At 38.1% G+C, this 27514-nt stretch overlaps 1 protein-coding gene across 35 annotated transcripts in view; it reads right to left on the bottom strand.

Annotated features, from left to right (window-relative positions):
- Positions 1–27514, bottom strand: part of DLG2 (discs large MAGUK scaffold protein 2) — a 998134-nt gene that overhangs the window by 113034 nt on the left and 857586 nt on the right. The window contains exon 1 of one of the 35 annotated variants that reach the window (XM_064644972.1): positions 10629–10922. The exons of the other annotated variants lie outside the window; for them this stretch is intronic. The gene's annotated coding sequence lies outside the window, so the exon portion shown is untranslated. Of the gene's footprint in view, positions 1–10628; positions 10923–27514 lie in introns of those variants that run through there. 35 annotated transcript variants of the gene reach the window in all.

Genomic DNA, 27514 nt, shown 5'->3' with positions numbered 1-27514 from the left:
ACATGGGGGAAGAAGAAGGAATAGGGGGATCTTCAGAGTGGAAGTGTTCACTTTCCCAAGTCACCATTAGGTTGATGGAGCCCTGCTCCCCTGGGGATGGCTGAACACCTACCTGCCCATGGGATCTGGTGAATCAAATCCTTGTTTGCTTTGCTTTTGCTTTACCTATTAAACTGTCTTTATCTCAACCCAAGAGTTTTTCTCACTTTTACCCTCCGAGTTCTGTCCCCCATCCCATCACAGGGCAGTGAGTGAGGCGTTGCAGGGGACTGACTTGCAACTAGGGTTAAACCATGACACAAGAAAAAGGATATATGGATCTGAAATGCCATAATTGCTGGTGGATGACACTATGCCATCGGTCTGAAATTTCAGTGCTTGGAGTTTCTGCCAACCTCTCTTAAGCCTGATCTGCCAGAAATACTTCCCATGAGTAAAGAGTGCTGACCTAAGAGCATGATCTAGCCTGGCTACATAATGGCTGAGACTGATGACCCGGGAAAGAAATGGGTGCATGGAATGCTGTGATGATGTCCTTATTTTAAGCCTTGTCATTCTTCATCACACTTGCACTACAGTTTTGAAGTCACCAGCATGGACAATGTCAGAAGAAACAAAAAAATTCTGTGAGGCCTGTGATATGCTGCCTACAGCTGAAAAGAAACCAAACTTCTGAAGAGATACAGAATCAAAGGACCTGGGAAATATCAGTTGGATGATACATGTTACAAGACTCAGTGCAGCAACTATGGAGAACAAGTTCTGCAACAGATCAGAGCCAATTATCAAAGTAATCCCATTTGGCCATAAAAATGTCTAGTCATTTAATACTGCTAAGCCTTGTTTGTAATCACAGAACTTAATGAGAACAACTTACATGGAAAGGAAAGAAGGGAAATCTCTGGAGTAGAAAGGCTGCTAAAGAGGATGTTAACAAATGCAAGCAAATTTGAGGTTTTAACTTCTTTTATATAGGCCACACTTTATTCATTGAGGATTTTCCTTTAATCAGCCAACCCCATGCCGAAGCCAGCTACAAGATAATGAAAGCAGACTTTTGTTTTCACACTCTGTGCCATGTAAGCAAGTCTCTCAATTAAGATTCCCTTTGTTTGCATGAGATTCTGTTTAATTTCTGGCAGGCAGATTCAGAAATAATTACCACCTATAGAAGGATGAATAGCAGGAAAATCTAAAATTCTCATTACCCACCAGAATTTCAAAGAGAAGTTAAATTCTGAGCAAACATTTGGCAGGTCTGTGCAAAGTGGAAAAGGTATTGGACAAAAGTAGTGATATCTAATCCAAATTTTGAACAAGAATGATAGTTAGCAATGTCTGGGACCTCATATCTGGGAAGAGCCTGAGAGTACTCTCAGAATACTGAGAAGGATTCACATGTCTTTTGAGAAGTCTGGCTAATCCTTGTCATGTTTAAGGCATATTGGAGGTCATATCTCAAACACTAGGGAATGGTTTGGTCAACAGGGAACAGTAGTGCTACATGTTAAAGACTTTAGCCAGTTTACAGTGTAAACTCCTGGTGGAGGGCTACAAAGAAGATGGTTCTCCGTGGTTTCCAGCGATAGGACAAGAGGCACTGTGCACAAACTGAAATTCCATTTAAACATTAGGAAAAACTTTTTTATTCTAAAGATGGTTAGATATAGGAACAGGTTGTCCAGAGATATTCAAAGCCTGACTCTACATGACCCTGAGCAACCTGCCCTTGCTGACCCTGTGAGAGTGGGGGCCATTGGAATAGATTATCCAGTTCCCTTCAACATTTACTATTCTGTGGTTTTGTGAAACAATAGGTCTAATTCTCTGTGGTTATGTAAATATAACATATAAGCAAAGCTCTTTATCCTCTTCTGCTTAGAAGCACAGAGCTGGTAAACCCCACAGGCAAGATACTGTATGGTTAACAACTTCAGTCCTTCAGAATGCAATTATTAGAATAAATAAAATATTACACTTAGTGTGCCCTGGCTCATGTTATCCTCCCTGGTGACAGTGCTGTTGAACTACTGGGTACAGCAATATAAAGGTTTAATATCTGACTATATTTAATATCGAACACCCTGATATAGGCAGTGCCCACAACGGCTGCAGGTCTGTCAGCATTTTCAAAGTTTTATAACAGCCATAAAAACTCATGGAGTACAGAAATGAGTCAACCAGTACTTATAATTGCTGGCATTTAGCACCAGAGATGATGACTAAGAATCTATATTTGAAATACCTGGAGTTGGTGCAGTTCAAGTACAAATCCTAGGGAAGATCAACTAAGCACTAAAATTTTGTGAATTAAATACTCTGAACTGTGTACAGATTGTAGAACTTTCAGATGAGCACTTAAACATACATTTATTCACATGCACTAACAAGCATATTTGGTTATCATGCAAAATGAGTATTGTTTTGATTTGGTTTTCCTATAATGCAGAATATTACCCTGTTTGGCATTTATCTTCCTGCCCTTTCATCAGCAGAGGTGGCTGCATTTCATATTTAAGAAATAATGTTAAGGAAATTCCTTGGGGCATAATTTTCAACGGCAGATGTCATGCGTCACATATGCTCAAATACAGTTTGACAGCATGCAAGTGGTCTTTCCTTTCTGCATTAACCAACCCTACAAAAAATTAAGTTGAAACAAAAATTTAGGGAGTTAGTATCATAGTGTCTGAGATGTTTCTCTGTCAGAGAAGGAATTTCACTAAAAAATAGATGTCTCAAGATTATACATTAAATTTATTTTTCTATGTCAGTTTATGCTACATATTTATATGGCAGTTTAAATAATTCATCTGAAAGAGGGCTGATCTTCCAAACCACTTGCTAACATAATTTACAATTATATCACTCATTATCCAAAAGAATTCTGATGTGTTTCACAAACTGCAGTGCAAACACCATATATCAATGGTATCCATGTCATGAGTGTCACTCACAATTACAGAAGAGGTGCAAGTAAATCGAAGAATAAAACTGCGGCTAAATTAAAATGGTGCTTGATCTGCAGGTTGAGCTGATTAATTTAACTACAACTTTGTCTGAAAGACCTACAGATAGTTTCAAAGTCACATTCAGCAAGAGGTATATCCATCAGAAGGTGCAAGGCTGAGTGAGACCTCACAGGTGTTAACCAGAGGTTCAGGCACACATTGAATATGTTTCTGTTCTCAGGCTGATCTTTGACTTACATGTTTTTAGTTTTATGCAAACGGTGTAAGGAAGATCCCAATCAGGCTCTGTATGTTTCCAGATCAGTGCTTAGACTCTTACAATTTCCATTACTAAACTGAGTAGGTGACTTTAATATTTGAGTTCAAGTTATTCACTTGCATATTAAACTAAAGTATCTAATTTTTTGCTGGGAAAACTAATAAATTAAATATGTTTCTTCACTGAAAAAATGAACTTTTTAATCTAAATACAATTTTCCAGTAGGGATACAGTTTTTCAGCACAGATAGTAAAAGGTTCTCCCTGCCCCTTTTTTCTACCTCCCTCAAATAAGAGTTTTGGACTGAAGTTTTTTGTCAGTGTCTACCTATGGTTTTATTTTCTGTTGTTGGTTTTTTTTTTGTTTTTTTTTTTCCTCCCACTGATCTCTGACACATGTTTATGTTTAGGAATATAAGCCTGAAAAAAATGGACATATTTCTGTTATTTTGAACCTCACATTGACATAAAAATATCATATCTATTCTACCTTCATGTATACTTTAAAAATAACTCCTAACTATACCAAAATTCAGCATAGTCTAAGATCCCAGGTATGGTAAACTAATACTAGGGAAAGGTATAAGGGGTAAAAGAAAGACAGAAGATATAAATGCCATTGTTGTATAGATTCACAAGAAAACATACCAGCTAGCTGATTAATTTGAAGTAAAAGTAGTCTTAGTAATTTTTCTTCTCATCTTTAAAATCTTAAAAATACCTCCTATGATAAATACAAATCAATAATTCTTGATCAAACATATTTTAGGGTTTAGTTGACAGGTCTACAGACAGCTTCTATATCCTAAGCTTGTTTCTTCCTCTATTAACCAAGCATACCAAAATTAAACTGAAAGAGAAAATTCAGTGTTTCAATCTTGATAAGTTTAGGTGCTTCTTTGGCCAGCCCTCAAATCACACTTTATATTAAATATCTCAAACAATTAAGGAAAAATGTTGGATTTTAAGTCTTATGAATAGTGTAGGGCAAAAGCTAGACTAATTTACAATTGGCAGATAAACCCGAACTAAAATTTACATATGCATTTCATAGTAATTCCACTAGAAAAATGCATAAAAATATGTAGTCCTTCCTGTTTTCTGTCCTCTAGCACTTGTACTTTTTCCTGTTTCATATCCCTACTATTCAATACCTACACACTGAAATGAATTTAAGAAAAACAAAGTAGAATTTATTCACATCTCTGAAAAGAAGGGAGAAAGGTGACTATGAGTGTTGTAATTTCAGTGGTCAGGTGCAAGTAGCAAGACATGAAAGAGTAAAAACAAATGAAGGCATTTGAGTGCAAAATATTTACATCACATAAACTTACAAAGGCCAGTATGTAATTGCTACCATAAAAATATCCTCTGCAAAACTGTTTCTGGAATCTTGTAAAACTAGATCAGTCACAATTGTAATTCAAAAACAATAAATTTGAATTGGGATAGAAGAAACCAAATATGAACAGGAACGACCCTAAATGCATTCAGGATTATGGAATAATTTCTTTAATTGAAATAAGAAAACTTTAGAATATCTACAGAAAATTTTAGGGTTTTTAACTAGTAAATTGCAAAGTATAGTGAAATGAAAGTGATTTTACACCTGGAAAACCTGTTTTGAATGTAGGAGTTCTATTTTCCTCTCCTCTGAAATTTGGTTCTGTGTTGGATGGGTATGTTTGACTGAAGTTTTAGCACTTGTAGTGGCACCTCAAAGAGAAGAAATACAGACAACTACTGGGAACAGCTGAGTTTCACCTAATGTCATCTACTAATAATGTTACTTTGCATTTCTGAACTACAGCCCAGCCCAAAGCCAGAAGCAGCCAGTGCACTGTCAGTTCTCTATAGAATGTCTCCCAGAAACACCCATATGAGAAGGGCAAGGATAGCCCATGGAACATTGAGAAGATAATGATTTTGCCTATTCCCAGTTTTCCATGTGGGATAATAGATTCCTTTCACAAAGAATCACAAGGTAGCAGGAGACAAAGACCTACTATTACAAAAAACCTGAGATTAGAAGTACTGTAAATAAATACAGAGAGAATAAGATACCATTTACATTAAAAGGTACTATATGCTGTATTTATTTATATTTATACCTTCTTGAAACCTACAAGTAGGTTTTTTGAAAGAAAGTAGAGATTTTCCTTAGTTGATAATGTTTCCATTACTTTACTTAGATACCACTAGGTAGAAGCATTTTCTTCTTAATATTACTAGCTGCTCTGAATACTTTTTCTACTTGTTGTACGCGGTACTGAATGCAGCAAAAATGCTTCTGAGAGTACGATTTCCTTAAAATACAGAAATAAATAGCTATAAAAGGAAAAGAAAAACCAACAAAACAAACCCACAACAGAGTGAATAGATTAGTCTGCCTGCCTCGCTCACTCGTTCAGTTTCAGCATGTGGCTGCACACAGCACAGTTCAATCAGTTTTTTATTATTTTATAATGTTAAAGGTTATTACCACAGCACAAAAAAGGGATAATAGAGGATTCTTAAATTAGCATTTGCTTAGCTCAAATGACACTGCACTAATCTCTTTCATAAAAACCTATCACAAATAGTATTGTAAATGTTGCTTACAGAGTGGTGGGTTTCTGCTGTCTCCCAAATGAGAAACATCTCCTCAGGAATACAGTAATGAATTGGAATGGACACACTATGTCCCAGTCTGTCACTTGCAGGTTCTTCAAACACAACACACTAACCAGTGTTATGTAAAGATGACATTAATATCAAGATTTAAAAAAAATGTTGTCAATGCAGATTATTCTTCTGCCTGGCTCAAATAATAGATTTCTGCTAATACTAAAGTATTCTGGGAGTGAGGACTCCATCTGCAGCTTTATCAGCCTGACTTTTGAGTGAGCAAATTGGTAATTTCCAAGTGGAAATACGTTGATGCCATAAGCCTTTCCCTATAGTACAAAATAAAATTTGTATATTAATATTAAGCTTTAGGCCACAAACTAATAACTTGGACTTTGCACAGGACAGAAGATTGTACACCACTGTTGCTCAGACAACAAATGAATCTGCTGTAGACGGAGCATCACCCCTGTTGGTTTACTGCAAGTGGAATGACAAATGTTCTCCATCTTCAATTATGCCAGGCAGGACAGAAAACGGGGGACCAGAGAAGCAGCAGGTATTTACGAGTGCTTTCAGCCTGCAGTCTGATGGGATTACAGTCACTTTCATGTAGGGCTGTATAAGGGGGTCTCCACAGATTTTTTTTCTTCTACTCATTGTCACAATATGAAAAAGATGAAAAATATTCGCCTAGAGCAATGCACAGGAACTTCCTGTGCAGCTTTCTTGGGATATGTATCCAAGTTCTGCCTGCAGGACTCAAAGCTGTAGAGCCTTTACTAGAGGTGATCCTAAATATGAGTCAAATCCTACACCCTCATTTATGGGCAGCTTTTCCATAGATTGTAACTATTCTGTTACTCTTCTGACCATGCACGTCCCCTGAAAACATGGAGAAACTCCACCAAAAGCTGGCATGAGCTGTTTATCTCTAGAAAAGGACTCCCAAAGAATACTTTTTGTGTTGTTGATCATCTAAACTACATTAAATGCCAAGCAGAAAGCAGATAATTTGTATCACTTTATTTCACTGACATCTGGCTCCCAATGATTTCTGATGCTGAATTCTCCAGAACCAGCTCTACTACCCTGGAGCACACCCTTTTCACCTGTGAGATCTCAAGGACTGACAGATATGTTTGTCGTTTTAACCATCTGGCAGCAAGGAATGTGCTTTTATTTTATTTTCTTTCCCCAGCAAAAACTACTTATATTAGTAGCTCCTGTTTTTTTTTTTACCTTTTTTTTAAACATTAGCATAATGCATCCAGACGCCAAGACACTGTGAGCCACTAAACAAACCAAGAAATTGAATCCACTGACAAATGGTACTTAGCATTTATGAGATGTATTGTTCTTAAAAGGGAATCTTTCATTGGTTTAATAACTTGAATATCCTCTCCTGCTTGTACAGTCATATAAGACCTAACCAAAATCTCTTCTGCAGGATTAGACCTTTGCATGTATTTCACTCACAGCACAAAGAACAAACCGACATCAAAGGGCATGCTGTGTTTATGAACAGGCTCTCTCTCTTCTCCGCTTGCCAAATTTGTTCCTGTACTATGCTGAGTGTTTGATAATCCTTTAAAATGGAGTTTCTCTGCCTATCTGTCTGGACATACAAAAACCCCTACTGCTTTCCATTGTCACATTGTCATCCTTTACTATATTCTATCTCTTCTCTGCCACAGTTATGTTGGCTATTCACAACATGGAGTATACTACTTGTCTATCCTATCATTTCACCCATTTTTTCTACTGAAGGTTCTCTCCCTGAAAGCACATCACTATGATTTCCAGTGTCTGTATGGCTCTGTTTCACACCCAACTTGATTACTAAATTCAAACCTGAGAATGCTGCAAAATATCATACAATGTTATCAGTCCATTTTTAAAGAGAGTTAATATATAATTAAGTTTTCAGTTCTATGAACTAGGGATTTCTGTACTTGAGACTCAGTATTATAAACGTATTGTTCTATTTAATGATTTAACAACAATTTTGTGTTGTGTGCTTGAAAGAGGAAAATAGAAGTGTTACAGGCACACAAGTATATGAGTTTACAAACTCCTGCTCAGTCTCCAATCGCTTTTGACACAAAGAGCACAGTTGCACAACTACACAGTTACACATTAGCTATATGTCCCACAAACCAAAAAATAGCTCTGCAAAGACTAATGCTGCATTATCCAATAACCTATTTCACCAAAAAATGTTGGCCACTAGCTGCCATGGGACTTCATAGCAAACTTGAAGGTCAGTATACCTGAGGTGTTACAGATCAAATTAAAAAGAAAAAAAAAATCAATTCCTGAGTTAAGACTTTTATTTAAGATCTTCTTCCCCGGCATCTATATTTTATACAAGAGATAATCTGAACATAGGTGCCTTGGTTGGTTTCATCTGTAACCAAAAGGAAAAGCAGAGAAAGATTACTTTTGGAGAGCAGATTTCTGCTACTCAAGAGTGCTATGCATCAACCCTAAAATATTCAGAAATGAACAGGAAGCCAACATACTTGGAGTTATGGTGCAGAGTGTTTCCAGCAGGATGTAGCACTAACAGCACAGACAGATGTTACCTGGACCAGACCTGGTAACTAAGGGTATTCAAGACATGATACTCCAGGGAGAGCATTGCTGTCACTTACTGCCAGGTGGGAGGAATGGATCACAGTACTAAGCTAATATCCAGATAAAACAACTGTGTTCTCCAGGTCAGAGATGATTTAAAATACAATTGTTAGTCACTGTTGTTTTTCTTTCAGCACCCCTCCTGGACTAGGACCACAAAGCAGCAGTAGGCATGCATCCAGGATAAAACGTGATTTTTCTACATTCTCCGGCGATTTCGCTTGGTCTTATTTGGACTGAACTTTGAGAAGCTCATCTGTGCCAAAGCCTCCATATCACTACCTGGAGATTGAACTACTTGTCAGCTTAATTTATTGTATAATAACATATGGCGAGTCTAGATCTCTGGTGCCCACAAGAGCCCATATGCCCGTATCCTAACTTTCTCTTTTAGGGTTGCTTTTCCTGTCCTAATTTATACTTCCTCAGTTACAGTACATACATTTACATGGTTAATGTTCAGATTGCTGAGATTACACCATTGTGATGCACGCAACATAAATGCCTAGACAGATGGATGCAGTATCACAGATTTCTGAAAGGAGGAGAACTTGCAAAGCCAGAAGCTCACACTTCAAGAAATGCATTTTTGCTAGCACAGGGGTCACTGGAAATAGATCTGAATGCTTAAAAAGCAGTGAAATACTCTTAAATAAAGTACTGCTGACAAAGGTATATACTCTTTCCTAGAAATAGGCCCTAGTCTTTTAGGCAGCCAGGAAATGATCACCACAAAAATTCTGATTTTTTTTCATATTTATAAAGAGTAAGTGGAAATCTGCTCTGCAAGGGAAGTGTGTGGCAAAGTCCACTTTGCCAGTAGTCTTCCTCTTTCAATAAAAAATGATGCTAAAATGAGACACCTTATTAATTAAACCAGCATCAGTCCTGCAGCTTTGACATATAGCTCACAGAATAGATTATTTCTAAGTCAGAAGTCACAATAAAAGTTAAAATCACTACATAGTAAACAGTTTGAACTGATACCAGGTGAGAGGTCTCTGGAAGAGAGTGTCTCTCTCCAGCTACTAATAATACAGCAATAAGACAACAGGTGCTGTTCTGCCAAGTCCTCTTGATATTTTGATACAACAAACTTGCCTCTCTAACCCACAGACAACAAAAAAACCCCGCTACAATGAGACAAAAGAAATTATTATAATACTGCTACTGATAAAAGGAGGATTAAAATTGTTACTTGTGATCATTTACTTCTCCTGAAGAGAGATGCAGGTATTGTACAGCAATGTTAATATTTCCGTTTCATAAACTCTGCCTTTCAATTCCTTTCTGATTAAAGAAACAAAAAAAATTGCAGGCTTACTGATCTTTAAAGGTTACTGGCAAGATAATGTCAACACATTAACGGAGCTTGCTTGAAAAGATACAGAGGTCAAACAGAAGCAAGTGACAATTTGAGCAAAGAATCTAAAGCTGGTGAAATTCAAAAAGTCATGCAGATGTTATAGGAAATATACCTTTCCCTGCTTAGCTGTGCTATATCATGTTCCCACAGTTTGTTTCAAAATCTCCCTTTGCCTTTCATCTTACACATATTTCACCACTGTTGTTATGCAAGATGGGGAATCATTCATTTTAATGTGATACTAAGCCTATTACCACAAAAACAGAGAGAAGCTACCATTTTACCTATTATCTAATTAAAAAAGCTCTACTATCCAAATTCTTTGCAGCCCCTCACTGCACACAAAAGATTTAATGCTGCATATGAAAAGGCACATGTACAAAACAGAAAGGCATTTGTAAATGCTTCTGATATTTGCTTTTTCTTTTCCTTCCTCTTGTTACAAAAGCCATCAGAGCTATCACTCTCTTTACCGCTAATAAAAGCAATTAATTGACAGGTAGATTTGCTGGTTTGTAGCTTCTTTGAACCCCCGACACATTCACTAAAGGAAAGTAACTTTAGCTAGGAAAGAGATCCTCACAGCACGATGGTGAATAATTCATCATTGCATTTTTCTTTTCATCTCGTTTTGTGCCAGTAACGTACACAACTGAAAATATTACAAAATCTAAAACCAAACACAGACAAGGATTTCCAGCAGCAAAATACACATAAAACTAGCAGGCAGGTTTCCCCAGCTTATATAATAACAGCTTTAGCTCGACAGAATCCCCATCACTCACCGAGGACTGAATTCACTTGAACAAAAGCAGAGCCCAGTCACCAAATGCAGCTTCGCAGGACTCTCAATGCAAGATGCTCCTGTCTGCTGTTCGGTTCACACTTGCTTTTATAACTAAGCCAACCAACAACATTCAGTTGCTGAACCTGATGAATTATAAAACGGTAGCTCCCAGACTCTCATATTTTACATCACAGGGGGTGGTCATCCAGCATACACACTGCCTGTGTACATATATTCTGCTATAACTCATCCTGATAAACACATCAGTACTGGCAGCAGTGACAGTAATTGGTGCTCAGGATGTACAAGCACAAACCAATAGAGCACACTCCCACCTTCTGCTCTGTGCAACATCTCTACCTGTCAATCACTGCACCTTGTTAAGGTGGAATGATCAACTGCACTCGGGGGAGAGGCAAAACTCGGAGAAGAAACCACCTACCAATACAAATTCTTCACTTAAATATTTCTTAATACAGTAGTAAATGTAGCTTCAATATCCTCCACATAACGGCTTTCATGATTTTTTTTTAAATCTTCATGAAATCTTCCCTTCTTAAAGACACAGTTCTCGTTTAGTGACTAACACAGGGTTCGTAACTTCCACTATCATGAATGGAAATTATTCAGGCAAATTCCAGGGATATTAGCATGGATAACCTAAAAACATTACTCCAGGCAGAATGACTGTTAAAAGCAATATACTTGCTAGGTGAAATTCTGTGTACATTTTAAAATCCTCTTAAAAATGCTGACAGGTTTTAAGAACATCCTCAAAGTTAAAAATATGTATTTGTGATGTTCTTCACTTCTCTAATGCTTTCTTTTCCCCATATGCTTGCATTGTTTTTATAGTCAATGTACAGAAACAGAATAATAGAACCAAACACCTAAAGCTTAGACCCATTAATACAATTAAACTAAACATTTTCAAATGGGATTAATTACAGCAATAACAATCACAATTGTTGCACATGCCACAAATTAGCACTCAAAATTAGCCCCTAGCAGGCAAAACTAGTTATGGTAAATGGTAAAACACTGCCAGGGATTAGCCACTGGAAAGGAGTTTGTATGGCAATTCTTTTACGATGGAGCAGAAGTTGCTCTTTCAGAGTTGAGCTCCAGGAATTTTGTCTGTGTTTTACACAAATTCAAGGCTATTTGTGTCAGTGTGGAGTGGGAATGAACCTTTATTCAAGAGAATTTTCTATTTCTACATCACTGATGATGATTCTCAGAGGGCTACATTTAGAACCTAAACACTTGATGAAGCTCCTTTTGTTCCCATGCCTGTAAAACTCCCCCAGTTTTTGGTACCATAAAGAAAGGTTGTGCTTGGGAAGGTGAGCACAGTTGTGTGTGTGAGCAGTTGTGCATTGCCTGGATGCTTTTCGATGAACAACTGGGCTGAGGAATGCAAATGAAGTCTGCGCCAGCAGCCCCAGGCAGAAACCCAACCCTTCTCACCATCTGGACCGACTGATGTGCGTCACAATGTGGGAACAGGGTGTTGCATTTCGTGCATAGCAAAAGCTAGTCCTATATATATCCCTTTTCTCCTGTTGTCAGCTGCTTGTTCCACCCCATTCCTCATTTGTCTCTGTGTTCAGCACCTTTACTATCTGAGAAAAAAATCACTTAAGGCCAGCAGTGTTTCTGCATGTTCTGCTGGCTCTTACTATAGCAGCATCTATGAAGGAAAAGCTCTTTAGAGTTGGGTGGCAGAATGTAGGAGAGACATATCAGGACTCAGTCAGAGTATCGGTTTTGATGTCTCCATCTTTCTCAGATGAAAGGGCAGCTGAGATCCAATAACTGGATTCTCCAGTGATGCTGATTGAGAATAATCCAATATAGGCAGCAAATATTTCAAATTATAGACCCTGGCTCATTAAGAAGCAGCAAAGAGACCTGTGCCACTGGATTTGGCTTTTAGAGCCAAATTCTATTCTCAGGGGCTTACATATTTCACGTGCATATCATGGAGGTTCCCTAAAATGGCCCAATTACAACAGTTCATTGTCTTGTGCACTAATTAGGGTTTTCTGACATATTTTTTAAAAGAGAGAGTTTCAAACCATATGTGCCAGAATGCCCTATTTTCTTTTTTGTTTTGCCTTAAACATTCAGATTTCAAGAGGCTTCCCAAGGATCTGTGTAAACACGACACTGCCTTATAATAATTTGGTGCAGTGGGATTAAGACACAAGCTATACTTGGTTGAATCTCCTTGCCCAACATAATATTCACTCTAAAATTCAGCTCACATTTACTGAAGAAAATGTTTGTAAAAGTGACCAATATGCCAATAATGTAAGCCCCAGCAATATTTCATAGCTGTGTGTAGGTGGCATGCATAAACCACAGTCTGCGGTATTACATAAGAGCCACAATTCCAGGAAAAATTTCTACCCTGTTTCACACTTACTTGAAATTTTTAATTAGTTTTCCTGCCTTCCATGTTACCTTTCCATGGGTAATATAGCTGATACTGCCGTAATATTCAGCAATGTGGTGCTCTGTAAAAGCGCTACCTTCTATGTGATTTGATACGCCCAACACACAACCCATATCCTCGGGTTCTGTTCTTATTCTCTGGTGCAGAACGTGAGATTTTTCACATTCAAACTTACTCACTTCACTGACAGGTGTGTGAAAATCCCATATGGCTGCCAGATTTCTATATACCTACATATATAGAGAGAGTATGTATTTTTAAGGCATTTGTAACAAACACTTTTAATATTGACTTTGATGTTCTTTGCTTCAAGCTGCAAACTAGAAATTATCTAAAAATGAAAGAAAAAAAAAAGAAAAGACTAAAGCATTCCCATTTGCTACCAAAACATTACTTCTTCCTTCTATAATCATGTGGACTATATTGACTACACATCTTAAACATTTTATTTGCTATCTAAAGTGAGCACACAGAGCACTGGGGAAAAATCAGGGCATTCAGCTGAAATGACAAGAGCAGAAGAAGCAATGATAATTTCAAATTAAGAATAACTACAGGCAGATTTGATACTGTCAAGATCACAAATTAGCTAATACTGTTAACTAGATCTCCAGAATCTCCACAGCGTGGACCTAGAGTTCCAGGAGAAAAAACATACTCCAACAAAGATAATTTCCCTGCTATGCCAGATGGTATGGATGATCAGTACTCTGGGTAGTAATCCTTGCCATGTGGCTTAAGAAGCCATCTTGCAAACTAAAGAGGTATTTATTCGGTGTCCTGCATTTAGCAAATTGGCTTTTCCATTCCTTCACTGATTTTTTTTGTCAGACTTACACTGGATACACTCTTACCTTGGATTTACACTCTTTGATCTGATAGCCTTTTGATGGCACTGTCAGAGAGTATCTCTAAACCAAAGAGCAAAGCAGGATTTAAAAAAGGACTGTGCATTTATTAGACAATACCATCCAGAAGAACAGTAACAACAAGAAACCTAAGCTTTCCAATGATCAGTGTTTGTAAAAACACTTTGTTTCTTATAGATGTTTCTCCTTTCATCTCAGGCTCAACCCATTGCTCTTCATCAATCTGCATCACTTTACAACAGTTTAGCTTCTCCTGGGCCCCTTACAGGACAAAGAATCTCAAGGGCTGCAAGTCCCTGCCCATCTTCCTCCCAACAAAGGTACTAATTTAGCTCTCCCTCCGTAATCCAGCTAAGAATTATCAGGAAATCTGTATGAGCTTAGTTAATTCTGAGACCTACCTTAAAATCAAAATCAGCTGAGCATACTTGTAAAGGTGCTTTATGACACTTGATAAAGGCAATCCCTAGCTACAGGGAATTTCCCAACCTATACACTCTGAAGGGCAGTAGGGTGAGATAGAATCATCATTCCTCTTGAGTACAGAAATCTATCAAACTTTTAATTCCAGCTGAGACCACAGAGGATTTATAAGTTTCACAAATTACTCCACTGTCTATGGTCTGAATCCAAAGAGAATTTGTCCTTTTATAAATATATGGGAAAATAGTACCCAAGGAGTCAGACAGATTTCATTGCTGTAACCTACATACATCCTGCGTTGCAAAATATACAACAGTGACAATGTAAAATAATTTAATTGCCACAGCAGGATAATGCAGAAATTAATTTTCTTTCAATGCAGCACACTTGAAATTTCATTTAAGAGCAGTTTTTAAATAGTTTCAGTTTCTAAGATTAATCTTTGTAAATACAAATTAATAAAGGTGTATATTTAGATAAATTAGGGCCTTGAAGATGTAACAGACTGCATGAGTGCTATTACTATAATAATATTTTTCTGAAATACAATACTTTTCTTCCTCAAGTGACATCTTTTTTTGTTACAAGTGCAGAGTGAAAGATCAAGTCCTCTTTCTCAATGAGGACTGTGATTGAAAAAATACAGAAAAAAAAAAGAATTAAAAGAGATAGTCAGCTAGGTCTGAATGAACAGACACCCAAGAGAGCAATTCCAGTTGATCAAGGGCAATGATAAGAACTTACTTTGCTAGTTAGGAAGGTTGAACTCTCTTAATGGTGGCTTCATAGTCTTGAGAATATGAATGATCCTATCAGTAATAAAGAAGAGCTGCTAAAAGGAAGGAAGGCCAGATGGCACTTTCCCTAGAGCCTCTGGAGAGGCTGCCTGGATTTGATTTGATTTGAAAAGCCTTTTATAGCACCCCATGAACCTGGAATACTACAGCAACCCATTTTTAAGTCAGTGGATATCTCAGGAACAGTCTGAGATTTCATAAAAATGTTGGTTTTCTTTATGGCTTATGTTCATGTGGTTAAAAGAACTGAGAAACTTGGAAGATATAGTTCAGAATCCAGAACTGTTTTGGGGTTTTTTGTTTTGTTTTGTTCTCAGGATTTTTATTTTCCATTTAACCTTGGTGTTTCCTTCTGTTGTTCCATTTTAAATGAGTTAAATTTGTCTGAAGTTTTAAATTCAAATCTAAAACAAATCATAAAGGACTTAATAACTCCAAGAGCTGGAAAAGTAGCTAAAGATCCACTTTCTGTTAAGTAAAAGTTTAAATGCGGTAGCAAACCAGACAAGCATCTTTTATACAAACAGAAGGTTCCACAATCAACTCCTTGTAAGCCTGACACAGGGAGCAAATGAGTCAACAGCTTTGTATGGCAAAGAATGGTGAAGCCATGAAGATCCTCCTTTGATTCACAGTTTAACTTTGCGTGCACTCTGTGGTGGGAGGAGTAGGTGGCTGATTTGGGTAAGAAGTATAGCACAGGAATGATACACTTGACTCCTCTGAGGATGGTGATGAAAATCTGTCAGCTTGGCACAGTCCTTCACGTTACCTACAGCAATTACTGACACATGGAGAAAGTAACAGCTCTGCAGACATCGCAGTAAAAACCACAGAATAGTTACACTTGGAAAAGACCTCTAAGATCGAGTCCAACCATTAACCCAGCCCTGCCAAGTCCACCACTAAATTGTGTCTCTAAGCACCACAACTACCTGTTTTTTGAACCATTCCAGGGATGATGATTCCACCATTGCTCTGGGCACCCTATTCCAATGCCTGACCACCCTTTCAGTGAAGACATTTTTCCTAATGTCTAATCTAAACTTCCCCTGATGCAACCTGTGGCCATTTTGTCTTGTCCTGTTGCTTGTTACCTGGGTGAAGAGACTTACCCCATCTGTCTACACCCTCCTTTCAGATAGCTGTAGAGAATGATACGAGGCATGGTATGTGTGGTGCAGAAAGCATTGCTGCTTTATTGAAGAATCCTGTGGCAGTACTACAAGGGGCTACCCACGGAAAGGGACACAAGCACACAAAACAGTCTTTATGAGAAAAGTGAAATTCAGGCCTGCATTTGTGGTAGGTTGCAAAAAATAAGCAGCATCACCTGAGGATGCCTTCTGCACTGATTGTGACAAAGAGCTAGCACAGGAATCAGTACGCGCGCACACACACACACTATCAGATAAAGTTTTCCCCTCCTACGGTTTTCTTTCAGGAAAGAAAATTTGAAGCCTGGATGACTAACTACAATGCAGATGGCAGAGCAATGTAGAGATACCCATGCAAGCTCCAAATGAATTAGCTTAGGTGACAACACAAGTGAATTTAACCTACTCATATTGAACTCTGTGGTTATACTGTTCCTGGAGCCTGAACATGCAAAGCAGTTTAGGATCCAGACAAGCCGAGGAAGGACAGCAGGTGATACTCAAGCTAGATCTGTGCCAGCATTCTTGTGAATTTACTTCTGCAGTTTTTTTTCCATTACTTATGAATTTTCCAAGAAAATACCTCCCAGCAACAAATAATACATGGAGTTGCAGGAGCATCAGAGCGAAGTACTGCTCTGAAAAGAAAGGAAGAAATTATTCTCATTTGGGATACGGCAAACCCTCCTTCAGCTCAGCAGGAATCATCTGTAGCCTTGCATGGTACTGCTGAAACTGCAGATTTACTATCTTGGCTCTAATGTCAGAACAATTCATTTGTCTCTCACCAGAAACCCTTTTGGTTAGCTAGGGGTGACGGTACCCTGGTGAACTTACTTTTTGGGGGGACCTTCTTGCTCAGTGTATTTCTGTACTGTCTGGGCACTCTGAAGGCATGAATGGCAACAACCCCATGCAGCGCTACAGGCTGGGCACAGAGTGGCTGGAGAGCAGCCAGGCAGAAAGGGACCTGGGGGTACTAATTGACAGGAAGCTCAACATGAGCCAACAGTGTGCCCAGGTGGCCAAGAAGGCCAATGGGATCTTGTCCTGTATCAAAAATAGTGTGGCCAGCAGGAGCAGGGAAGTGATCCTTCCCCTGTACTCTGCGTTGGTGAGGCCACACCTTGAGTATTGTGTTCAGTTCTGGGCCCCTCAGTTCAGAAAGGATATTGAGGTGCTGGAGTGGGTCCAGAGAAGAGCAACAAGGCTGGTGAAGGGACTTGAGCACAAGTCCTATGGGGAGAGGCTGAGGGAGCTGGGGTTGTTTAGCCTGGAGAAGAGGAGGCTCAGAGGTGACCTCATCACCGTCTATAACTACCTGAAGGGAAGTTCTAGCCAGGTGGGGGTTGGTCTCTTCTCTCAGGCACTCAGCAATAGGACAAGGGGGCACGGGCTTAAGCTCTGCCAGGAGAAATTTAAGTTGGATATCAGGAGAAAATTCTTTACAGAGAGAGTGATCAGGCATTGGAATGGGCTGCCCAGAGAGGTGGTGGATTCACCATCCCTGGAGATTTTTAAATGCAGATTGGACGTGGCACTGAGTGCCAGGATCTAGTAAATGGACTGGATTTGGACCAAGGGTTGGACTCGATGATCTCGGAGGTCTTTTCCAACCCAATCGATTCTATGATTCTATGATTCTATGATTCTACTGGTCAGCAGTAACCATGAACAGGGAAATGTCTGCCATTCTATCACATTTATATCTGGTAACTAACTTCCAAAGAGTCTGAGCTCAGTTGGGCACTTAAGGACAAGTCAACATTTTGTGAGGATTGTGTCTGAAGGGACCCAGGAATCAGGACACTGATTAGAGGCTCTGTTCTTGAACTACTTACAGCTTGAGGATTAATTAGGAGTGAGAAAGTGCTCTAAGACCTTTAATTGAAGAACTGAAGAATTAAAGGAGGTGAAATATAAATACTTATTCTCACTACAGCATCAGAATCTCTGAGTGAAGCTCTACTGAAATAACTCACACTATGTAGATACAACACGAACATTTGGCTAAGATTTCTTAAATGACATCATGGGATTTATCATGGAATGATGAAGAATGGAACAGAGAGACTGCACATGTTAAAGCTGTGGACGTACAGTTTCCAGCACTTAATTTGTACTGTGTACTCCTATGCTCTGACCAGCTTTCTGTTAGATACCACCAGAACTAGAAGAAAATCATATGGAAAAAAAAGGGTAAAGATAAAAGTTAAGAGCAGCAGTGGGGAGGAGGAAGTTGATTGCCTTCTCTCTTTTATGCTTTCAACTCCACTGCTATTTTAGTGAGTACCTTGGAAAAGAAAAGCAGGAGCAAATGGTAGTAGCTGGGTACTTGGGACATTTGCTGCAGGAGTTTTGTGTGTCCTGAGATGGACACTGGGATGGACTCACTTCCTCAGCTCAGCACTGTTTCATGCAGATACTGCAAAGATAAACTAAAAATAATGATGTATTTAAACTTTTATGCTGCAGGCAACCTAAGCATCTTCAAAGCAAATAGTTTTACAAGAGTTAGAGAGTGATTTCCTGCAGTATTTTTTCTGCTTTTAACCACAGAAAAAAAATTATATTGACCCTCCCAATTGTAATATTGCACAGCAGACTGCAATATACGTCAGGCTAAGGGATACAAGAGCAACCAATAAAAAAGCACTGTCACTAAGCAGGGATACAAATTAAAGGAACTTTTTCAGCTCCGGTTCTCAGAGAACACACTTATTGTTAAAATGTGATTTGGGGGCAGAATAATCAGAAATGACATACTTGAATGAGAACAATAAAAACAAAGTGATCCTGAGGTGAAGAGGTGGAAAGTGAGTAGTCTATATTGCTTTGTGCTGGTACCAAATAAGGACTTCAATAACAACGTATGAAAATCCAGTAAGATGATGGAAACAGGCTACTTTTGAAAGAAACAATATGACCCTTACAAAGAAAGCACTGTGTACAGTACACCATGAAAGGACAGGGCAGTTAGGAAGATGACTCCCTGTGGAGACTGTAGCCAGCTTCATATCTTAATAATTGGGAGGTGTCCAGGCAATGTGTGATCCTACAGATACCATCGTATTCTCTTGGAAAGTAATAAAAACTACACCTTTGAAAGTATCATCAAAGTTCTGAGCACATAAAAATAAGCTTATACAGAAATTTATGAGGTGAAAAAAATCCTTTTGCTTTTTATCAGTAGATTTAATTACTTTGTTTCCCAGTAAGCATTCCATTGCAATATGGTACTTCATATGTACTCTTATATCCTACTTGGTTTGCACTTAATTTTCAAATAAGGATCTGGTTTTAAACTACAAACTTCTTGACTTAAGAAGACTTGTAGAAAGTTAGGGAAAAATCAATTAACTGTATGAAATCAATGTTTGTAAAATTTAACACATGTTATTTATTACTCATGGAATAATTTCAGGGTCTTTCTTTGAATGAAACTATCAGAAATTCAGGCCTCTTTTCTTTTTCTGGAAGAATGAAATCCATTTGGGATCTTAATATATTCATTAATTTAACACATTCCTTTTAAATGATTGATTTTCTTTAATTTCCCCTTTACACCTGGTGAATAAAGTTAACAGCTTCCTGTGGGCAAGAAACATCAACCGGCATGAGATTGGATGCTATAGCCTGAAGTTATTTTTGACCTTTCCAACCAAACCAAAATCCTCTTATTTCTTCTCATGTAGTAGTAATTATAAAAGAGACACATCTTATGTTCAGTTAATTAAAATTTAAGAGTATATGCTATAAAGAGAAATGACAGAGGGATAAGCCATTGAAAGACTCAAAGTAGTCCTTAGTATTGTAATGAGGAAGAAAAATTGCCATCATACGGTATATAATCACCAAGGACAGCACTGACAGCTGAGAAAACATCATTTTGAAAAGCCATTCTTTTTCTTTGAAGTAATGTTGCTGGCAGTGTCCATATTAATTTAAACTAATGATGTATTTTATCTATGTGATAAATATTAGGACTGCTGAAATCTAAATAATGTTTCAAATTATTTTCTACATCTGAGGACTCTTTAAATTACAGTTGAAAGGCAACCTGCTCTGTGAAGGCATGTCCTGTACTGAACATTATTAGGATTAGGATAATTTTACAGTACACCTGGTAAGTCCAGGTGAAACTCGTTGAAAGATTCATGGATCTAATCCTGCCAAGAAATACTCCACCTCTGCAACTTCATGTTAATACATGAGAGGGGAAAAAAATGACACAATTATTATGCTTACAGTTGCTCCAATAGCCTGGAAAGGAGCTCACCAGGAAAATGGAGCTGCTAGGAACCAGAAACCCACCTGGATTATTCTGGCACTTTGGCAAAGTCATAATATCCTACCAAAATATACCATACCAAAATATTTTTTGGTGATATGAAGGACAAATAAGTAGAGTAGGTAGTTTACTGGGAGCACAGGAATTCCCTAGATAGGTGTCTACTAATAAATAGGAAGCCTTTCTTTACTGAGATGGTGCTCAAACACTGGAACAGTCTTCCTGGAGAGGTGGTCAGTGCCTCAGGCCTGTCAGTGTCTAAGTGGCATTTGCACAATTCTCTTAACAACATGCTTTAACTTATAGTCAGCCCTGAATTGGTCAGGCAGCTGGACTAGATGATCCTTATAGGTCTCTTCCAACTGAAATAGCCTATTCTAAACAGTAATATCGTCAACAAAATAACGATTATTAGAACAATTGCGATTTTCTCTGCAAATGAAGCTACACCCTCAACAACTGCCCCAGGAGTTAAATGTCCAAGATATGATGCTACTGATGGGTTCTAAGTCAGTGTTTTATGTAATAAGGTTAATTTCTTTGCTTTTTTTTTCCACTCTGCCACATGCAAACAGTGACTGTTAATAACACTCAGATGCAGCATCGTCAGTGAACAGTTTCTCCTATTACATGGCACGGCATGTATCCTATCCCCCCCCCCAAAAAAAAACAGTTATAATGGAGTATGTGTGAAAAGTCTCATAGTTGATTTTTCATAATTTCTCATTTACTCATTTTGTCATGATTTTACTGGTTTAACAGAAAATGCTACTGTAAGAGAAAAAAAATATTAAGGATAACTTCTCAGCATTTGAGGCTTTAGGATGGGAAGAGGAAGACTTAGCATGGTTCCTCAGCTATTTTAGTCCAGATATCTATACAAATCCTAACTATCTTGGAAACAAAAATCAAACTCAGTTGCATATATATTAGAAACAAAGAGAATTACCAGGCAATCTCTCAATGTATTTTATGTAAGTTTTCTAACTCCCTCCCTAATTTACGTTCTCCTTTGACATCATCATTAAAAATGAACTCTTCTTACAGAAAACATGGGGGTTATCTGGTTGCTCTGCTGCTTCTAATCTTCTCTAGCCCAGCAAAGGGACACTGAGGCTCAGGAAAGGCACCACAAACAGTGCTGCTGATCAGAGTGGTCTGTAAGTTGAGAAGAATAATTTACAGCAGTTAAATGGATTTGTCCCCAGCTGCATTAGCATCTGTAGGGGTATTCATGGAATGTCTGTGCTAGAGTACAAGCATGGGAACAATCAGAAATTGCAGCTCATTTCCTACAACTGGTTTCAAAAGCACATCAGCACTTGGAAGAAAGGTGGATTTTAGGTCAAAAAATGCTATTTGTTCCTTTGGCTTTATTCACGTGGTTTAATCTCCCCATAGCTCATGAAACTGATTATTAGCATATATTAAAAGTTGCAAAAAGATTTGCATTAATTAAAAAAAAAACCCAAACCTTCGTAGATTTATGAAAATTGGTACATTGTGCAGTGTTCAATCTATAATAAATAGGCAAATTAGGGGTGACCCTCAAGGTTTTGGCAGACTGCCAGTGCAGAAGTTGCAAAGACTGGATGGTGCCAACAGGTCGTTCAACACATAGCAGCACTGAGCTGCCTGGAGATCTCAAAGTGAGCATTTATCCTGTTTCTCTGACATTCTGACTGCTGGGGAAAAAGGTATTTAAAAAAAAATCTTTATACCCTACGTTCACATTCTGCACTTCTTGAAACTGTAATGATATAGAGATAGCCTTTGACTTCCAGTCAGCTGGATCTGAAAGACTCTTGGACTCAGAATATGAAAGTTTTATCAGAAACCCGACATTTTTAATTAGAAAGCCCTCAAAGGTTATGTTTATAATTAGTAACTCAGATGTTTCCAAGATAATTTCCATGCCCTGAGACAGCTTGGAGCACCTCACGTCTGTATGACCTAACTCTCCCACTATCCCAAAGTTTAACCTGGCCCCTGGGGCTGGTGCACCTGAGCTAGCTTCCAAATCATGTAGTGCTAGACTAAAATGTGCCAGGGACCCTGGCAACAATTTAACAGCACGGGAAAAAATATTCCAGTTTGGGAAAAATATTCCAGTTTGTTTACAAGTATATATGACACCAAAGTGATTATGTCAAATCAGAAAGAGGTTATGCAGGGATTATACACAGTTTTTTTCTGACACATCACAGCCCCATGGGAGGACAGTCTCCGCCCTTCAAACCATTACTGCTTCTAACTCAGGGTCTCCCTAAGGAGCAGCAGACCCCACACCAGCACTCCTGTTCCCTCCGTCCCCTCCTGTCAGAAGCTCTTACAGCCTGCACAGGAGCTGCAGGTTCCCATCTTCTTCCTGTGATCCTTTCACCTCTCAGACCTTGAAGTTTCCCTTAGCTTTTAGCACCTTCTGTTCTCCACTGTGAAGGAGCTTCCTCCATCTCACCCCAGGGACTCCATCTGGCCCAGTCTTCTTAAGGAACAGAAGATAGTGAACAACTAAGTAAAAACTCAAATATTGTCTGTCACATCCCGAACTAATTTTAGGCCTTTTAAAATGTCAGAATTAAAACACAATAAACTGATTCCCTATTTTCTTGTTTCCAGAAAGCTCTAATTTTGGATCTGTATCAAGGTGAGATTTGTTTCCTCAAAATTGTTTTCTCTCTGAACCCAAAACAGAGCAGTCATCAACCTCTTAATCCTCTTGAAAATATAGAAAAAAAATTAGCACTTCCAAAGCCATATTCCCTTTAAGTACAGTAATTGCAGCACTTTACACCTATGGATTGAGGAATCAGGCACACATCAAGTTGGTAGCTAAGGGCTGACCCTAGGACACTATCCAAAAACAGTACCGACAGATATGGCTATTTAATTTCTCCTTGTTAGTCAGTCTTGATCCAACACCAACATCCTCTTCTGGGCTGCATGCCGTTAACATAAGGCACAATCTCCACATTGAACTCCTCAGCTTGTCAGGTTGAATGTATTACATTATTTTGTATCATTGATCAGCATCTAGGTAAATGCTGAGAGAGTACTTAAAAGATAACAAACTATTATTGTATTCCCTCAAATCTCTGGCAAAAATTCAGTCACCTTCTGCCTTCAAGTGAAAAAAATGATTTTTTGCTAGCCACACATTTGTTCATGCAAGCCTCTGGGCAGAATTTGCCACTCAGACATCCCAAGACAAAGAAACAGGACTCTGTTGTCAGGGTTTTATGGGTTCAGCTCAGGAGATAATTTTGCCTCTGTCCTTACATATGGTTTGCTGGGAATTTTTTTGTGATTTCTTTTTTCATAGAATCATTCAAGGGAAAACTACCACAGAACTTGCCCCCAGAGGAAGAAAACAGAAAAATGCCAGGCAGTTTCATAATATGAAAAAATGTCACCAAAAGAGGCACTTTTGATGACCTGGATGCAAGCAAATTTCATTTGTGACTCTCTGTTAACACTGGGATCACAGACACAGAGTTTGAGTCCATTGTTTGCACCTAAAGTTTTTATGCATGTGGCTGAAAAGTTGGCTGAGCCTTCAGATAACAAACGGATCTTTCAGCTCACTGCTCTGCAGAACCTAATGTTTAATCACAGAACCTAGTGTTTAATCTTTAGCAGTGACAGACATGGCTCTAGAAAGGGCAAGATGGGCTCAAAAGCATATTTCCCTGGAAGTGTTTAAAAGGTGTGTGGATGTAGCACTTGGGGATATGGTTTAGTGGCAAACACAGTAGTGCTGGGTTAAAGACTGGACTTGATGATTTGGAGGTCTTTTTCCAACCTTAATGATTCAGTGATTCTACGAAAAATTCTTCCTGGTTCCACAGTGAAAAAAGCTCTGAGCAATGGTGTAGATCCATCATTAGTTCAAGATAATAAAATTCTTAATAGTACTGCAGCACATAGGGAGCTATTCACAAAATATTTCTATTCAACTTTTGGAAGGAAATAGGATGATGCACTTACATGAAAGGAATAAAATACCTGTCTGTAATTCTTAGAATGCTTACTAAAAACAAAGTAAGAACTAAACATTATTAACTGGGAATTGAAGATTATATATAAATAGGTATGATTAATTAATGTCTAAGAGCTCTTGAAGTGACAGATGAGGATACATCTGTTTTATAGATTTTCCTCCTTAGTGCACCTTGAACTGCAGAGAAACTCCATCAGGCTGAAAAAATTGTTATCCAGATGGACAGAAAATATGCCTGGGTAAGCACAGAGTAGTCAGCCTACTATCAGTGCAATTAAAGTAACTACCAAAAAAAAAAAAAAAGAGAATGTAATACCATTGACATGACTACATTGAAAATATACCTCTTCAAAAAAAGCTTCACTCCTGACTTTAAAAAGAGGACCAATTAAAAAAAGTCTTTAAGCATAATAGTGTTCTGGGAGGTGTCCGAATAAACACTAGAGGCTGTGTGCCATACAGTATCAGTAAAGACCATATTAAGTGACAAGGAAAGGGTTTGTGTCTCAAAATGTTATTTAAAAGCACAAAATGATTCCTGAATGAAGATATTTTCAGTGGGGTTATAGGTGGATTAAATACAAGAACACACATTTTTCAGCATTTTCATCAATGGCTTTGAAAGATAAACCTCTTTGGACTAAATGTGAGGCTAGAACAAAGACTGGTAGAAAAGGTAACAAAAATTAGAGAACATAAGTCCTGTTTTATGATCTAGTTCTTTATTAAGTTAGTCCTGTTTGAATGAAATTTCTATGAATATAAACAACAAATGTGATATATGTAAACAAACAAAAAATGAAAGCCATTGCTGTGGATGCTTGAAAAGAGTGACTCTTTAAAAGGAATTTGCAGTAAAAATGGCTGGGCAATTTGCATGGGTTTGGTGTGCTTAGACCAAGCAGAAAAGGGAGTAAAATGCAGACTATAAATGTGTATTTGGGTACCGAGGATGCTGGTACTAAAACACTGAAAAAAATTCTGTTGCCCAAAAATGACAGGGAAACACTGGGACAAAAGTCAAAACAGCCCCAAAGAAAGACAACCGAGGACTTAAAGAAATTACTATAAAGGTTTTTAGTTTAGCAAAGACAAAATAGAGAAGTTGTAATGTAGGGTCACTTTCATGGGACAAAATATTATATGCTTAAAGATCTTCATTTAGAAAGGCATAAAAAAAAAGATTAGGAATTGAAAGAGAGAAAATCCACAAGGGAAATAATGCACATATTTTAATATTTACTAAAATAAATAAGCATTGGAAGTAATTAGCACATGAATTGATGAATCTTTAAGGTCCCTTTTAACCCAAACCATTGTAGGACTCTATGATCAAATTTTGTATAATTTGAAAAGCTTTGTAACCTATTCCTCCTCTAGATTTTTACATCTGTGGAAATATAATTGGTGCAGCCCTATTCTGACATTATAGAAGTTCACCAAATATGGGTTTTATTTAAATGTATGGGGATTCTCTTTCACATTTAGACAGTGTTAGTGCCTCAAAAGTAGCATTTTGATTAAAAAAAAAAGACTCCCTCAAAATTTGCTTAAAATTTCTTACATTAAATTAATCTAATCTAAATTGCAAGCAACTTCAGGCAAAAAAGCACAAAATATAAATATATAAGAGAACCTCTGAAATATATGAAAGTATAATAAAGCAGCCAGGTGCTTCCCACCATAATGGTACTCTGGGTGAGCTCTTCATCATTCTCAGGCACAAGCTCTGTTCTGTTTTTTGTGTTATTCCTAGTCACCTTTGCACCTCTGTATCTTAGCAGGTATAACTTCATCCTTAGTTCTCTGAAGCATGTTGGAATATGAAATCAAATGTGTTTGAGATGTGTAGCTGCTTTTATGAACTAATTAATGAAACTTTAAGGAAGAGAAGAGCAGGCAGCAGCAATGTGATTTGTTCCTTCATACACTAAGGTTTGTAATAAAAGGAGCAGTCACATGGAACAAAGATGTTCTCCTGTAATCAAGCAATACACATCTCTTCTGTCATCTACCATTGGCAATAATTCACATCAGAGCTCCACAAGGGCTGCAGGGCTAAAATAGGCTGGCACAGTTCTCCCTCTCCTCAAAGAGTGAGTTGGATATTCAGCACAGCAGGAGATCTGCCTTAGCATTTATAGTTTACTTTGAATAAACCCGTCATAGCATTCATGCAGACAGAGAGTCTGAGACACTTGGGTTTGCTCATCCTTAAGAGGAAAACTCAAAAGGGGATCTTTTGCTGTCTACATCTACCTAGTGGGAAGGTCTAGAGAAGATAGAGAGAGAACATTCTTAGAGGTGCACAGAGAAAGGATGAGAGGCAAACCCCAAAAGTTCCAGCAAGGACAAATTCTGACTAAACCTAAAAGCGAAAAAAATCACCATGAGAGTGGTGAAATACTGGAACACATTACTCAGAGAGGCTGTGGATCTCCATCCTTGGAGATACTAAGAACTTGACTGAAGAACGCTGACTGAGGAAGGCCCTGAGTTGGATGGCCCTAGCTCAAACAAGCCTGGATGAGTTGCCGCCCTTTGGAGCAGACGGTTGGAATAGAGGGTCTTCAGAGGCTCCTTCCACTGGAATCATTCTGTACTTCCACATAATTCCTGGATAGTTTTCTAAGCATTCCCTATTTGTATAACTCTGCTTCTGTTAATATCAGGTTATTGAATGCTTTTGGAAAACTTTATTCCCCAGCATCAGTAATATAGGGCCTTCAAGGAATCAACTTCATCACTCTATTTTTCTTTCTCTGTACTTCCATAAAGTATTTATATGTATTTTTCCTTCTGTTTATGTCATGAGTTTCACCTAGAGGCAATTATTTCCATAGAATTTAATTTTGGTATCAAAAGGTTGGCATTTCAAAAGAGGCC

Source organism: Pseudopipra pipra, chromosome 2 (assembly GCF_036250125.1).
Source record: "Pseudopipra pipra isolate bDixPip1 chromosome 2, bDixPip1.hap1, whole genome shotgun sequence".
Taxonomy (NCBI): domain Eukaryota; kingdom Metazoa; phylum Chordata; class Aves; order Passeriformes; family Pipridae; genus Pseudopipra; species Pseudopipra pipra.
Note: the sequence above shows the minus strand (reverse complement) of the source record. Positions and strands in the feature narration are given on the sequence as shown.